The sequence below is a fragment of the Cupressus sempervirens genome, chromosome 4 (assembly GCF_028749045.1).
Source record: "Cupressus sempervirens isolate cs-2001-9-10 chromosome 4, ASM2874904v1, whole genome shotgun sequence".
Taxonomy (NCBI): Eukaryota; Viridiplantae; Streptophyta; class Pinopsida; order Cupressales; family Cupressaceae; genus Cupressus; species Cupressus sempervirens.
Genome location: NC_143121.1, coordinates 88,856,745 through 88,873,415, shown reverse-complemented (window position 1 = coordinate 88,873,415; position 16,671 = coordinate 88,856,745).

Genomic DNA, 16,671 nt, shown 5'->3' with positions numbered 1-16,671 from the left:
CAAATCAAGAAAGGTACTCATTCAACACCTTTTGAACTATGGTATGGATATCCTCCCAATGTAAAATACTTTAAGGTATTTGGAAGTAAATGTTACATTCTTAAAGATGTTAGGAATGGAAATCTTGATGCAAATTATCAAGAAGGTATATTCCTTGGCTACTTCATGAAAAGTAAAGCTTATAACTGTTTGAATACTTACACTAACAAAATTGTGGAAAGTGCAAATGTGAATTTTGATGAATATATAGAAGTACATGAGGCAAAATCTATGAAAGAACCAGAAAGATACAAATCATTTGTATACTTTTATGAAGGAATACCTGCTAAAGAAGATGTTGCAAATAAAGTTGCAAACCAATAGCAAGTTTTAGTGACTATCGAGTCACATCTTGTGAATTCTAAGTTGCATTCAGGAACTAAGCTACATTCAGATGCTGAGTTACAAAATGAAGAAAATGCACATTCTAATTCTAAGAATAGCACACATGAAAGAGATACTAAGATACCTAATAGAGGTGTACACAGTGACTCTGAAGCTAAAAGACAAAATAAAGAAACAAGAGTTGAGCCAAGATTATCCAAATATGTCAAAAGACATCATCCTATTGATCAAATCATTGGAAACAAAGATGATAGGCTAATAACAAGAAATGGATTAAGATATGAATCATGTTTGTTGAGCATAAAGGAACCCAAAATACTGAAAGATGCATTATAAGATGAGGACTAGTAAAAATCCATAGAAGAAGAAATTGAACAAATAGAGAAGAACAAAACCTGGAGTCTAGTTCCTAGACTAGATGACAAAAATGTGATTGGCACCAAGTGGGTATTTAGAAGCAAGCTAGATGTAAATGGTGAAGTCACAAGAAACAAAGAAAGATTAGTTTGCAAGGGATATGCACAAGAAGAAGGAATAGACTATGGGGAGATATTTTCTCCTATTACTAGAATGGAAGGAGTAAGAACTCTACTTGATTATGCTGCATACAAAGGTCTCAAAGTCTATCAGATGGATGTTAAATCTATATTTCTAAATGACATACTAGAAGAAGAAGTTTACATATAACATCCAGACAGTTTTTTTGATGATAAGAATAAAAACATTGTATATAGACTACATAAAGCTCTATATGGTTTGAAATAAGCACCAAGAGCATGGTATGAGAGACTTCATCCTTATCTTGTGAAAATTGGATTTGAAAAGACTAATGATAACAATAGTCTATACATAAAGATAGAAAAATGTAGAGGTATTTTGATATCTAAAATATTTTTTGATGATATCATATTTGGAGGAAAAGATTCTTTATGTAAGGATTTTGTAAATTAGACGAAGCAAGAATTTGAAATATCTATGTTTGGAGAGAGAAAAATTTTTGTGGGTTTTCAAGTATATTAGATGAAGTATGGTATATATATCACTCAGTAAAAGTATGTCAAAGAAATATTGAAGACTATTGGATTAGAAGATTCCAAACTAGTAAGTACACCTATGGTGACAAGACACAAGTTGTCAAAGAATGATGATTTTGCTGAGGTGAATCAAACATTATATAGGTCTATGATTGGAAAATTATGATATTTAGTACATAGTAGACCTAATATTGCATTATCTATAGGGATAGTTGCAAGATTCTCTGCTAATCCTAGGGATAATCACTTAATGGTTGTGAAGAGAATAATGAGATATCTAAAAGGAACAGGAGAGTTTGGTCCATACTACAACAAGAATGAAAAATTTGAATTGAGAACCTACACTAATGTTGATTAGGCTAGAAACATTGATAACATAAAGAGTACCGATGGAGGAACATTTTTCTTAGGCAAGAGACTAGTTACATGGACTAGCAAGAAATAAAGTTGCACCTCACAATCAACTACTAAAGTTGAATATGTTGCTACTATTGTAAACTACACAAACATTGTATGGATCAAACATCTACTCAAAGAAATGAAGGAAGAGATCATAGAAATAGTGATACTTTATTTTGATAACACAAGTGTTATCAATATATCAAAGAATCTAGTGATGCACACAAAGACAAAACACATTGCAATTAAGTATCATTATTTAAGAGAATTAGTTCAAGATAAAGAGGCAAAGATGAAATATGTTAACACAAAAGAGAAAATTGTTGATACCTTCACAAAACCATTACCTACAGGTGCTTATGAACATCTAAGAGGTAAAGTAGGGGTGATACCCCTATCAAAGGCTATCTAAGTATCAAGAGAAGTGCCCTGCATCAAACAAGTTGATATTCATATAATACAAATTGATGCAAAGGATCTTACTTTAGGAGTTGCCTAAAGTAATCACAAAGTTGAAACTACAAATTAGTCATAATCAAGGTGATGAAGGGAGAGGCTCAATAAACTACAAAAGCTTATATTTGCATATTTCAAAGATGACAAGGTTTTGGTATATTTCTTTGGTATTATTGTCAAAGAGGGAGAAAGTACACTAAACTGATCAAGAAGGATAGATGATCAAGAGCTGCCAAAACAAAGAGGGAGAAAGTACATTAAACTAATCACCATCAGAAAGGGAGATCAAGTGATCAGAAAGAGAGAAATTACATCAAAGAAAGCAAATATAATTAGTGAAGGAGATAAGGGAGGTATTTCTTATAAATGCTAAGAGAGAGATCAAGAGCTAGAAGGGAGAGATTCATTGATAAAGAGGGAGATACTCTACTAATCAAGAGTTAGAATAGATAGAGAGAATTACTTATTAGAAAAGGAGAAAGTATATTAGAGAAATATATCAAGAGTCAAGTCAAAACAAAGAGGGAGACATTGATCAGAGAGCTAGAATGTATAATCATAAAGGGAGAAATTTTGTTGATCAATTTAGTACAAAAGAAAAAGGAAAAATCCTAATCTACCTAGTAAGAGGGAGATATAGGAAGGAACTCAAAGGGAGTTATAAGAAAGAGTTTTGTAACCTAATTAGAAGATGGAAGTTTCTGATAAAAGGAGAAATTTTCTTTTTGGTATAGTCTTACTATTTTAACTTAGTCAGTTTGGTTGAACAAGATGTTTATCACTTGATTAACTTGGTTGATCAGTTTGGTTTGCCATCAATGCCAAAGAGGGAGATTTTTGAGATATGATTGAAAATATTATTGAAAGAGGGAGATTGTTGAAGAAGATCATGTGTTTTAATCATTTTTTCGTCAGTAATGTCCAACCTACTATTTTTTGGTAAGACAATTGCTTATAAGATTCAAGTACTACCACTTAGTTGATTAATGAAGATGATTTGATCAATAAGAGGTAACAATAGCACCTAGAGGAAAGGTTGATTTATGATTATGTAATGAAGTACAAGGATTAGTTAAGACAGTGACAACATGATGTATTGATAATCTACTTAAGGTTACAAATGTTGGCTACACTTAGAAAGTCTAGAAGAACAAGTTACACAAAGTTTGTTTGCCAAGCTTGACTGAGTTGATAGTAGGTGCCAAGAAAACTTAGTGCAAGCTGAGTAGAAAGTCAGTTGGAGCTAAGTGAAAGAAAATTCTAGTGGATGTTGAGCAAGATAGTTGATGTTGGGTAAAGTTTAGTTGATGTCGAGCATTTGTAAACTTTAGTTGATGCTGAATGATTTTATAGTTGATGTTGAGCAATGCAGTATGTGCTATAATCACCCAAAAATGGTCATCTAGACTATTAGCCCCCTTCTCAACATTTTGGCTAATTTAATTAATTATTTACCTAGACCAAATTGCTAATAATTAATTAATTTGATTATAACCTATAGTTTGACTATGCTATCCTAAATTCATTATTTGATTAAAAGAATGTGTCCCATTTTAATCAAATAAAAGATCCCATTCTCCTAACCCACTTAAAGTGCACACATAAAGTTCTTTTCTAATTTTGAAATTAAAAGAAAAGCTTATGAGACTTTTTTCTTATATGACAAGTCAACTCATTTTCTATTGGTTGACTTGTGTGTGCAAACGGATCCCTCCCATTTTCAAATTCAACTTTTGATCATCCACCCTCTCAATCTTGACCTCTACCATCTATACGGCTTTAAAAGCAAGAGAGCTTATGCCCTCAAAGGATCCACACTCTTGAGTACTGTTATGTTATAGGATTTTCATTGGAGTGCTTGAGAGCTTCTTGTGTAGAGCATCATCTTCTTATCTTCATCCTTTGCATTCATGGCATTGCATCTTACCTTTTTGACAAATAGCTTAGAACACATAGTTTAACTAGGATGGCTGTAATACTTTCATTTGTGTAGCTTAGTTGCATTATGCATTCCATTTTAGCATAGTTGCATTGCATGCATCAAAGGTTCTTTGATATTTTCATTCTTGCTCTTGCTCAAAGAATCTCTCGTTTCATGGTTTACTAGCAAGGGTTGCATCTCTAGGGCTTAGCTGAGAGCCATTTTGTGCTTATTGTATGCTTTTTGCACTCCATTAGGGAGCTCTAAGCTAGCATTCAAGATTTCCAACCCATTGAAAACCTTGGATAGAAGGGTTTAGGGAAGTGCACTCTTTTTGGTGTACATGTGCCAAGCATCAGAAGGTTGATAATGTCGAGTTGTTGCATTATATTAAAGATCAAAGATTCACCAAATCTAAGCCAACAAGTTTGTTTTATTGAAACTTGCGAACTAGGAGGAAGATAAGGTTGATGACCTAGTGGCACAAAAATTAATGTAAACTATTTTTGAGGAAAATTCAAATGGATTCTAGGAGAAGTTTCTAGAAGAGATAAGATATGGAGTAGATACATTGTATCCTACCTAATCCATCCAAATCCTAAGTTGGATGATGGAAAATGAGCGAGAAAATGTCCTAATTTCCTATTTATAGAAATGTCTAGTCATGAAGAAAAGGACTCATGTGTGAGAACCCAAGCAGAGAAGGAATTAAGGGTTTTGCTTCATCAAGTGACCCAAGAGGAGAATCTGCAATGGCATGTTAAGCAAGAAGGCTTAAGGAGATGAATGCTTGAAGGGTGAATAAGCTGTCAAAGGTACAAAATATGAAGGTCAAGTAGAATTGAGGACTGAACAAAGATCTATAATCTTCAAGAGAAGTTGTAAGTTGTATCAGATCAAAGCTCTACTATTACTCTCTAATAATTGTATTAGTCTAGGGTAAATCATTTGGATTAAGGTTGACCTAACAATCATTTGAAAATCCTTTAACTAGGTGGCATTCCAAGTGAATGGCCTAAAGTCCTCTAACAAGGCTCACTTCTAATAGGGTGATTGAAATCCCTTAACTGGGTCACATTTAACAGTGTGTATTGTAACCTTTAATAGAGTTGGTCTTTCACAAGGCATTACTTCAGAAGAGTGAAAAGGAGTAGCATGTTACTGGTGGTTTTTCCAAAATTGGGTTTCCACGTAAATCATTGTGTCAAGTGTGTTGATGAATCTGTTATGTCTCATGCTTTACATTTCTACAAGTTGATTTGACAGTAACCTACAAGTTTTAAGTGATTTCATAATCTTAATGGATGCATGCATGGGTATAAAAGTTTTATGGGTTCACTAAGTTGTAAAAAGTTTTATTTATAAATCTAGACCTTGGGTAATTGATTCACCCCCGCTCTCAATTATTATAAAGTATTCCAATAGTAGGATAACATGAACTATGTAGAAGATTATGTGAAATTATTTTTTTAGTGGTTGCTTGATAATTTCTTTGATGATATAAAATTCATAAACCAAAGAATTGACTAGATTGCCATAGATGTCTTCGCAAATTAGTTTCAACTCCATTTGAACATATTACCTACATAGAAATTGTTCAAATATTAGAGAAGGTTATACTTATTTTGCAAGTAGTTATAGGCATATATTATCATTTACATTTCTCAACTTATCAAACTTTAAAGACAATAAGGACTTGAGAATTTTGTATATATTGTTTGCAAATAAGCAGGTTACAGATAAGAAATTTGAGAACAAGGTAGAATGGGGCATTGATTTAGCATCATAGCATGAAAGGTATGAAAAGTATAATGTTCCAATATGTTTTCCTACAATATGTTAGAATCACTGACAAAAAATATGACCATACATGCACTATCCACTTTCATGAGTGTTGGATCCAGCTTTTTGAAAAATGTATGATATTTTTAGTACCCAATTGATGCAAATATTTAACTAAGGTAATATTTAAAAAGTCATTTATTGTCTACAACTATCCAAAAATGATCAAGGAATTTTACATGTGCCTCAATGAGGATGACAGGACTATTGTTGCCATGGATGTACTTGTACCAAAGGTAGTTTCCTCATCTCCTGATATGTTTAGGCAGTGAGCCTAGATGTAAGAGATAAAATGCACATTAACCATAATGTAATTATTGACAATTGGCTAATAGTGATATGTAATTTTTGTCATTTATGGAAACACATCATGATGTACATGTTCACAGGAAACCTTGGAAATAAAGATACATAGTATTTGGTAATCAAAAAATTATCTAAGTATAGAATTTGGTTTACAGTAGTGTATTGTTTTCTTTATAACATGTTGCTGATGTCATATTATGACTAGAAAAGTTACGTGGAGATTGTATACATGTTGGTGATGATGTGTATAACCTCATAAGTTTGTATAGATTGTATGGAACATAGATATTCATATTTTGATGAAGCAGGACAATGAAATTGAAGGAAAAAATTATTTTATTTACAAAACAATTACTTGTCCAATTAGGGCTAACATCTTAGATGTTTACTTTAACTTGGAAAAGTGAATTGTGGTCTTATCTGACCCAACAGTAATTTTTGTAAAGGCATGGTATTCATGCAAAGGACATTTTGCAATAAGATGTAGTACTAGAGTGTTATCTTGAAAGATTGTGTAATTGTGAAATGTGAATTGTGATGAGCAAACTTTTGTGAAAGTGATAGATGTAAAGTTTTATCTGAGCTATTTGGTGATCTGAGATGAAGTTGAAGATTAGATATCAATCAAGGAAGGAAAATAATTGTAAATTACTTGTTTGGGTAGTGAGCTCTTCTTGTAGTTGAAATTGTATGTTTGGGTAGTGGGCTCTTCTTGCATACATTATACCACAACTCCTAACAGGGTCGAAATCTCCTAACAGGGATTCAAAGTCTCCTAACAAGGATTTTTTATACTAAATTTTTTCATTGACTCCTAATGGGGTCTATCCTCTAATAATGAACATATATATTAGTATATCATCTAGTGGGTATCATCCCCATTGGGGTTTTCCCTTGGCCAAGGTTTTCCTAGTTAACAAAATATGGTGTTATGAGTTATCTTTCTGCATTATTACTATTACTATTCAGCATTACTTTAGTGCTTTGTTATGCATGGTTTAAAGTAAGTAATAATATCTAGTTGGTGATTAAAGTTTGTAGATTACTGATTCACACCCCCCCCCCCAACTCTTAGTAATCCCTATTTCTAACAATTGGTATCAAAGCACAGTTACTTTGAAGAGGCTTAACAACTTAAGTAAGATCCCTATGGATATGGAACACTTGATGAAAACCTTGAAGAATCTCTTGAACAAATTGTTCTCCTTACTAAAGAAAGAGATAAGTTGAAGGATAGATATGAAGACTCTGAAGTATACATTGGTCAATTGAAGGAAAAGATTGAACATATCAAATCAAAGCCTGAATCTACTAAATCTGGAACTAGTGATGATGACTATTCAAAGTTGAAGATAGAGTACAAGATATTGAAGCATGAGTTGAAGATTAAAAATCTAAAGTTGACTTTGAGAAATGATCCTAACTAAGTTGAATTTGATTTGAAGACTGAAAATGTAGATCTAAGAGAAAGTTTGGCAAAGAAAACATCTAAGTTTGAAACATTGAAAGAATATCATGAAGAACTCCATAAGTACAATACTATTATGAAAGGTAAATTGACACAGTACAAACAGTAGCTTGAGAAACTTTTTTCAAGCAGAGAAAAGCTTGTTGATTCTATGTCTATACAGAGACCTACTAATGATAAGATTGGTCTTGGTTACCTAATTAATATGTCTACAAAGAAACATGAGATTAGATTAGAATTGAAAGTAAAAGACAAATCTGATTATAAGATTGAATCAAGTCAATCTTTTGAGAAACCTAAAGAAGTTGAGCAAAACAAGGAAGTTGAAATCTTGGATGAACCAAAGCAAGTGGAAACTCCTAAGGCAGTTCTAGGTATGAATTTAGAGGTAAGTTCTTTTTGTGTAATGAAATAGGTCATATGAAAAGTGATTGTACAAATAAGTCATTTAATCATGTTAAGGACTTTTATTGTAATAATTGTCATGGCATGGGTCATAATGCAATTTTTTGTAGGAGACCTAAGTATGATAATGATAGAAGGAATAGTAGAATGTCTAGAAATACTAACCCTATAGATAGAAGAAGATCTAATGAAAGGACATCGAGAGAAGGAAGATATTATCAAGATAGACGATAGATCATGTGATATATGTGTAACAACTTAGGACACATTGCTTGGAATTGTCATGCACCTGATGATCGATAGAATCCTAGAAGTAGAGCACCTATATGTCAATTATGCAATAACTTTAGACACATAGTGAAGTACTAAAAAATGGATAGAAACTTCATAGATGGAAGGAACAATGGAAGAAACTTTAGGAACAAAAGGAATGGCAAAAGGAACCATGAAAGGAACTTTGGAACTAGCAGAGACAATGAAGAACAAAGAAACATTGTTAGTGAACTTTGAGAAGAACTTAATGAAGCATTCATGAAAGGAATAGATATCTCAAAAGAAAAGTTAGATGATGAGACAAGAAGATCAAAGTCAATTGTTGAGTTTTGTTAGAAATGGAAAAAGAAATCTGTAAATAAGCAATACCAGGAAAGAATCTAAGTGAGTAAATGCATGAAAAGATATTACCATAAAATAGGAGAGAGAAAGCTTCAAGCTCCAACACCATGAGACAAGATATTTGGAAAGGGGAAAGCAAAGAAAACCCCTTGTGACATTCTGAATGAGGCATGAAAAGCCTAAGAAGGAAGAGAGAGAGCAAGAGAGAAATTTCTCATACAATAATTGAGAAGAGGAAGAAACCTCATTGTTGTTGAATGAGAGAGGAGGGTCATCTCTTAAATAGAGATGAGAGAGAGGAGTTAGAATGTAACTCCCATGTCTATGAATGCCACCATTCATATGTGTGTGAGGCCAAGTGTGAGATTCCTCTTAAGGAGGAATAATCTAAAATTAGAAATTACAATATATATTTGTCCTCACATATTCCACTAGATGACAAAATAAGATGTAGTGGAAAAAGGACAAAAAATAAATATATTAGGATACCTTGGCTTATATCCTAATATATTACAACAATAAAGAAATGAGTTCTAACCTTGGTTTATAAATACACCAAGGAAAGATTACAACTTCTAACAAGTTTGATTCAATTAAGTTGAATTAATCTTGTTCATAGCATCAAAATTTAAGAACTTTAGTAAGAGACCGAATTAGAGGAAGCAAAGTTGGGAAAAGGTATATCCAATTATTTTTAGATGCTACCTAAGCTCACTTGTGATTTGGAGCTCATCTAAACAAGTTATAAAGAAATTCAGAGTTGATGATATTACAGTAAACGTTGATTATGTAACAAAATATGAAAATTATGTTTTTGCAAAAAAATTTGTGATGTAAAGTCTTGACGATGTTTTTCATGATGGAAGGAGGCTATAGTGAACCTCAGGTGACATCTGAAGATTGAAAATATTATCTTAAGAAATTATTTAAATATAGAACATAATTGACAACTTTTTCATATTTGCAAAGTACGCAATTAATGTAAGTTCAAGTTGATGGAATAAATGGAGTATAGAATTGATTTTCACTTTATTGTGAACACATCCAAAGCAAAGAGCATTTAGAAGCAACTTGTCAGAGTGATTTCAAAGAAAATCCTATTTTCAAAAAGAGGTATTTTGTCATTTTATCCACAAATTTCTTTGGTAAAAGATATTTTTTGATAAGAATCGTGGATATGTCAGTAGTGCACAATGTTCAGAACAAAGATAGACCTAAGTTTAAGATTGTTTTGATAAAACCTAATGAAGGAAACCCTAACTCAACATTGTCTATCACTCTAAACAATGTAGTTTATCTTGAAGATGTTGGAAGTTATTTAAATAGCAAGTTTGAGTTGATTGGTAGTGAATTCATGAACAAAGACATAGAACTAGCTTTCAACCACGACATGATAGTGAAGCCCGGATATGAACATCTAAGGGAATTAGACTTGTTTAAGTTTCATTTCTACCATCAGTCAGACACAGATGAATGGACTGAAATCATACTAAGCAAGATACATGATGGTAAGTTATGGATGCAAGATAATACAGTTGACATTTTTGCAGACCTTATTCATGAGGTAATTGGTCTTAGCAAACAAGGAAATGTACCTATAGGTGAGAAGATGGTGAAGAAGAAAGTGGAAAGTTATACTAAGGTAGTGTATAATGGAAAGGCTGTGGTGATCAACACCATTAAGCAAGATGATGTGAGATTTATAAGTAGAATTATTTCTTATTTAGTTTGTGCAAGTTCTAAGATTGATGAACTTTTAGCAAGATTTATTTATGCAGCATATAAGATATGTGTAGAGAAAGAACAAGTGAATTTGAGTGAAATACTAAGAATGCAACTCCTAGAAAACCTTGAAAAGATCAAGAGGACAAAGAATGGTGTGTTTAGATTCCAATAATTGATTAATCACATATTCTTTCATGTATTGAAAATACTTCCCTACTTATCAGTCATAGACATAAATGAGTAGTGATAGATGCACAATGGAGAAGATTTCAGAGGTATGTAGAAGGCATCCTACAAACAAGATATTGGACAGTGGCAATTTGATAATGAGGACATTTTAGATTGAGATGAAACAAAGATTTAGAATTGCTCCTATAATTATGGATAGATTCAAGGAAGATATTTGTATATTAGTTGATAAAGATCATGTTAGAATCTAAAAATATTGATAACCCAGAAAATTAGTACAAATAATAGATATCTAAACTATGAATGCAAATGATACAAAATCAAAATAGCAACATAGAGTTAATCTCCAAGATAGTAATGCAAATTCTAGAAGCAAAATAGCATTAAGAGGATGCAAAAGAAATTGAGTTCAAATACAAGTCAGGTAGCATGCTTATATAGACTAGGAAGAGGGAGGAGGTGACATCACTAACCAATGAGGGGCAACCATCTATCAAACTAAAGATAGCAAAGTATCTTCCCAAGATAGCTAATGGATGCTCACATGTAAGAAGGTGACACCTCACAACCACTCACCTAATAAGACATGCTTTATTAACCTAAGAAAGACTATTACAAAGTGTAGAAAAAACCTATCAATATAGGGAAAAATAAATAACCCACTAGGAAATAAAAAAGTACACTAACACCTCCCATAAGCAAAGCTTAGGTGGATGTAGAAATGAGTCCCAACAAGTTAGGAATAATGAGGTACCCATGTACATAAAAGTCCCCCAAAAGAGAGAGAAAAGAGACTCACCAAAAATTCAAGACTTCGACTGAGAGGAAGAACCCCCCCCCGCCCCAAAAAAAGATGAAGCATCCCTCGCATCAATAGACCAAGCGAGCCTTGTGCTTGTCAACTGACCCATCTGCTACAATTTTTTTTTGATAGATCCACTTATATTGAACAAGTTTTCTTCCCTTAGGAAGAGGGACAAGATCCCAAGTGTAGTTCCTCATCAAGGAACTATACTCTTCCTTCATAGTTGTATCCCACTTAGGAATACCAGAAGCCTCTTGAAAGGATTGTGGATCTAAGGTAGTAGCAATGAAGACATGTGGAGTATCCTTGAATTGTGAACAAGTTTGCCTGGTGTCTAATGGATCCCCAACCCAGTCACCTACAGACTACAATGTCTATCTAGCCTAAAATGGACCAGAAGATGGAGAATCTGGAGGGGAATCATTAACCTTTAAATAATGAATAGAAGAGGAAGGAGGTAAGTTGTTTGAATCACTCTCTACATTGGAAGTGGAGGTAGAAGACTGCTCAAGTGAATCAGACTCGTCAAAAGATCTATCATGTATTCAAAGTGACTCCAATGTCAAAGTAGAAGGAGTTGGAGAAGTGATAGAAAGTGAGCTTGAAGATCCCTCCTCAAACTAAACACTCCTCTCAATGAAAAACTCATGTGTAGTAGGGTGGAGCAACCAATAACCCTTCACACCATCAGGATAACCTAAAAATATGCAAGGTTTTCTCTATGGATCCAAGGCCTTGCATTTCTTTGTAGGAATGTGGACCCACACAAGAGAGCCAAAAACTCAGAAGTTCTTAACTAATGGTTTTTGACTGCTTCAAACTTCAAAAGAAGTAACTCCCTTCAAGGCTTGATGAGGAACATGGTTTTGGATATAACAAGCATATTTAATGGCCTCTACCCAATACTATTGTGCAAGAGATCTAGAGTGAATCATATAGTTTTTCATTTCCTTCAAGGATCTGTTCTTTCATTCTGCAACACCATTCTATTGAGGATTGTATGGAATTGAATGCTACAAATCAATCCCCTCTAAAGTGCAAAATCTCTCAAACCGATGGTTGACATACTCACCACCATTGTTTGTGTGCAAAAATTTGATGGATTTCATGAATTGCTTCTGTATAAAAGTTGTAAAGTCCTAAAAATGATCAAATATCTCTGACTTTTGTTTGAGAAAGTACACCCAAGTATATCAAGAAAAGTCATCAATGAATGTGAGAACATATCGGGCCCTGCTGAAAGAAGGATGTTGAAATGGACCAGCTAAATCACTGTGAACTAACTCTAGTATCTGTGAATCTCTCCATGCCTTACCTTTGTCAAATATTTCCTTAGGATACTAGAGTGGCATTAGTGGTTTGGCTAGGCAAACCACTCATGCCATAATTTACTCACATCATTAGAAAGAGTGAGCAAAACAGTCGAAGGAGGATCAAGAAAAAAGTGAGAAAATAGATAGAGTCATGATTGGTGATCTACTCTCCCAACTGCAACTGTAGAATCACTATGCAACTCTTGTATCTCCACTAAATCAAGAGTGAACTCAACCCACTTGTTTGAACCTATGTGAGTGATCTGGTATATCGATAGGAGATTAGTTGATAATGAGGGTACACAAAGAAAATCATGGAATGTGCCATCCCTCACATCAACAAACCTTCTCCCACACACTTCAACAGGAGTGTCATCACCCATCAAAATAGAAAGCATAGTACATAGCTCCAATGATGTAAGTTCTTCCTTAGATGAAGCCATGTGGTGCGAAGCACCCGAATCAAGAACCCAAGTGGATGGTGAGGAAGCAACTGCAACAAGGGCCTTGCCCTTTCCTTTCCCCTTGTTATTTTCTTTTGCCTTGTTAGACCCTTCATTAGAAGTATGTTTGATAGACTCAGGAACATTGATGTTATTCTTCTCAAGAATGTGTGTCAAGTGATCAATTTGTTTCTTCAAACATTTATGTTCATCATGACCAGATCTTTTACAATAGGCACATTATAACCTTTCTTTCTTAGGCTTATCACCCTTGGAAGATCGTGTATCAATAGTTTCTTTTGAAGCAACTGGTATCTAATCCTTCTTCTTCTTGTTATTCTTTTGTTTATTATCCTTACTATTGTTGTTACTACTTTTTCCTTTTTGTTCTTTTGTGCCTTGGTTGGTAGCCAAGGCATGTGACTTAGAGGGCTTAAGAGTGCCCATCTAGATTAGCTTGTCCTTTTCTTGAGTCAGATTGATAGCAAAATCATCTAAAAATGGCATGGTGAATTGAGTACCAAGTGCACCCTTAGTAGCATAGAAGGTAGAGACAAACACAAAATATTCTAAACTTAGCTTAGAGAGAATACTAAGAATTAGTTATTCATCTTTCTTTTCAATTCCACATTGTTTTAACTACAGCCTTAGTGATTTCAATTTAGTCAAGAAATCCTGGATTGTGTTGAAATTTCTTGGACTTCAACTAATTAGTTCATTTTTCAACATATGACCCCTCATTGAATCTTGTGTGCCAAATAGTGTTTCTAGCTCTATCCATATTTCATTTGGTGTATCCAAAGACTCAATGTAAAATAGCAAGTTAGGAGAAATAAACAAACACAATGTTTTATATGCCTCATCGCATTTGTTAAACCACTTAGGCTTATCTTCATCTTTATCAAGTTTAGTTTTAAGTCTGATAGTTATCCTATTTAATCCAATTTTCCTTAAGTGAATTTTCATGCATGATTTCCACTCAAACTAATTGTATGAAGTTAGGATGGGCATATTTGTTTGCTCCATGATGAAGAAATTCAGAGAAGAAATGCTAAAAAGAAGAGAACCTAGCCACAACAATGCCTTCCCCCCCACAAAGAAATATGATTTGGCACTTTATTTTAGTGCATTTACAAACACCACTAGCAAGAAATAATAAGTGGTCATGATTTTAATGCATTACAAAACCCTCACAAAGAGCATATGATAAAAGTGAAACTTGGGCACAATACTCAAGGAAACAAATAGCACCACTGTGATCTACTCGAAAAACCATGCACTTTAGAAAAAAGAATTGCCTTGATACGAGGTCATATGAGAAAGTTATGATCCTCTGAAGTTTCCAAAATGAGAATTGTGCAAAGTCATGGTCGAGAATCTACAATTTCTAAAAAATGTATGCATGAAAATCAAAAAATGACTACACTCGTGGATAGAGCACAAAAAAATAGTCAAGATCATAACAAGAATCATCAAAATCAAAGTCCATATGAGAAAGAACGAGCCATTTGAAAACTATGTTCAAATCTATGACTACCAATAGAGAGGAGTACAACTGTATCTTTTCGTGCTCAATTCTACAAAATATATAGATTGCATGAAAATACTAAAAGATACCCAAATAGTTTTTTGGTGTTGTGAACAAAACCCAGAAAGCATTTTTCTTGATGGTGTACAAAAGATGTAGTTGTAGTGTAAATCAAATATCTTTAATAATAATAAATGGCCCTAACAACCAAGAAACAACCCCAACAACCAAACGACAACATGCAAAGGTTGAATCAGCTACCTAAGTCAATCAATGGCATGTTGGAACCTGCAATATTGATTGAAAATACCAAATATGCAAGTTGGTTGTCAGATTTGAGATTGACACCCTAGAGATTAAAACGTTTTTGTCAACCTTTTTTGATTCTCAAGATCATCTAAAGATGCAAGAGAAGAGAATACTAGGTTTTTCAAAAACCTAGAATAAGATTTATTAGCCCCCTCCCCCCTAAATCTCTCAAATAAGGAAACTAAAATCTACTTTTGCACATAGAAAAGCTCTAATACCATGTTAGAATCTTGAAAGATTGATAACCCAAAAAACTAGTTCAAAGAATAGATATCTAAACTATGAATGAAAATGATACATAATCAAAATAGTAACATAGAGTTAATCTCCAAGACAGTAATGCAAATGCTAGAAGCAAAATAACATTAAGAGGATGCAAAAGAAATTAAGTACAAATACAAGCCAAGTAGTATGCTTATATACACTAGGAAGAGGGAGGAGGTGGCAACACCAACCAATGAGGGGCAACCATCTATCTAACTAAAGATAGCAAAGTATCTTCCCAAGATAGCTAATCGATGCTCACATGTAGGAAGGTGATACCTCACAACCACTCACCTAATAAGACATGCTTTATTAACCTAAGTGAGATTATTATAGAGTGTAGGAAAAACCTAGCAATATAGGAAAAAATAAATAACCCACTAGGAAATTAAAAAACTACACGAATAGATCATACATATATTTAAGCAATGGAACCTCAGGAGAAATTTCTTGATCCCTTGAGCTATGAATTTAATGATGATGTGTAGTTGGTTATATTGATTTGTTGCTAAATTTAGACAAAGACAAAGCAGAGTATAGATTTGGCACATATGATGAGATCACATAGCAAGCTCATCAAGCAACTTTGGAGAAGGCAACAAACAAGAAGGTTGAATATATAATGAAGAAGGCACTATCAGAGGTTGGAATGATAGAGAGTGAATCTGACACTATAAGATAGACAATGAAGAAAGGTGTATTGAACATACAACCTTTGTCAATATCAATTGTTGAGACATCTTTAGAATAGAGCATTTTGTATTCAATAGTGTCTAATGTTCAGCCTAATGAACAGAAAATGAAGTCTGGGAGATTGGTGGAAGTAATGTCTATTAAGACAAGAAGAGTTAAACAATAGGCCACCAAACCTAGTAAAAGATAGAAAAAATTGTTGACAATTGAGTTAAGTGATGATGAAGATGAGGAACAAGCAACCAAGCAAGTAGAAAAGGTGATTCCACCTAAGCAAGAAGCAAGAAAATCTCAGCAACCTTGGAAGCTGAATATAAAAAAGATCTATACAATTATTACAAATGAAGGTAATTTTGTTCAAATGAACAAGTTCTATGATTTTTACAACAATTTTGAGAAAGATCAAATAGATATATCTACTGTGAGAAATATTGTATCAAATAATTTGAAATTGAAGGACCTTGAGAGAATTATTAACCAGAAATTCTATGAGAGACTCATTGAGAAGAAGGCTCCTAGAAGGGAAGAAGACCTTGAACTTCAGAAGTCTATGCTAAGAACTATTTGCAAGA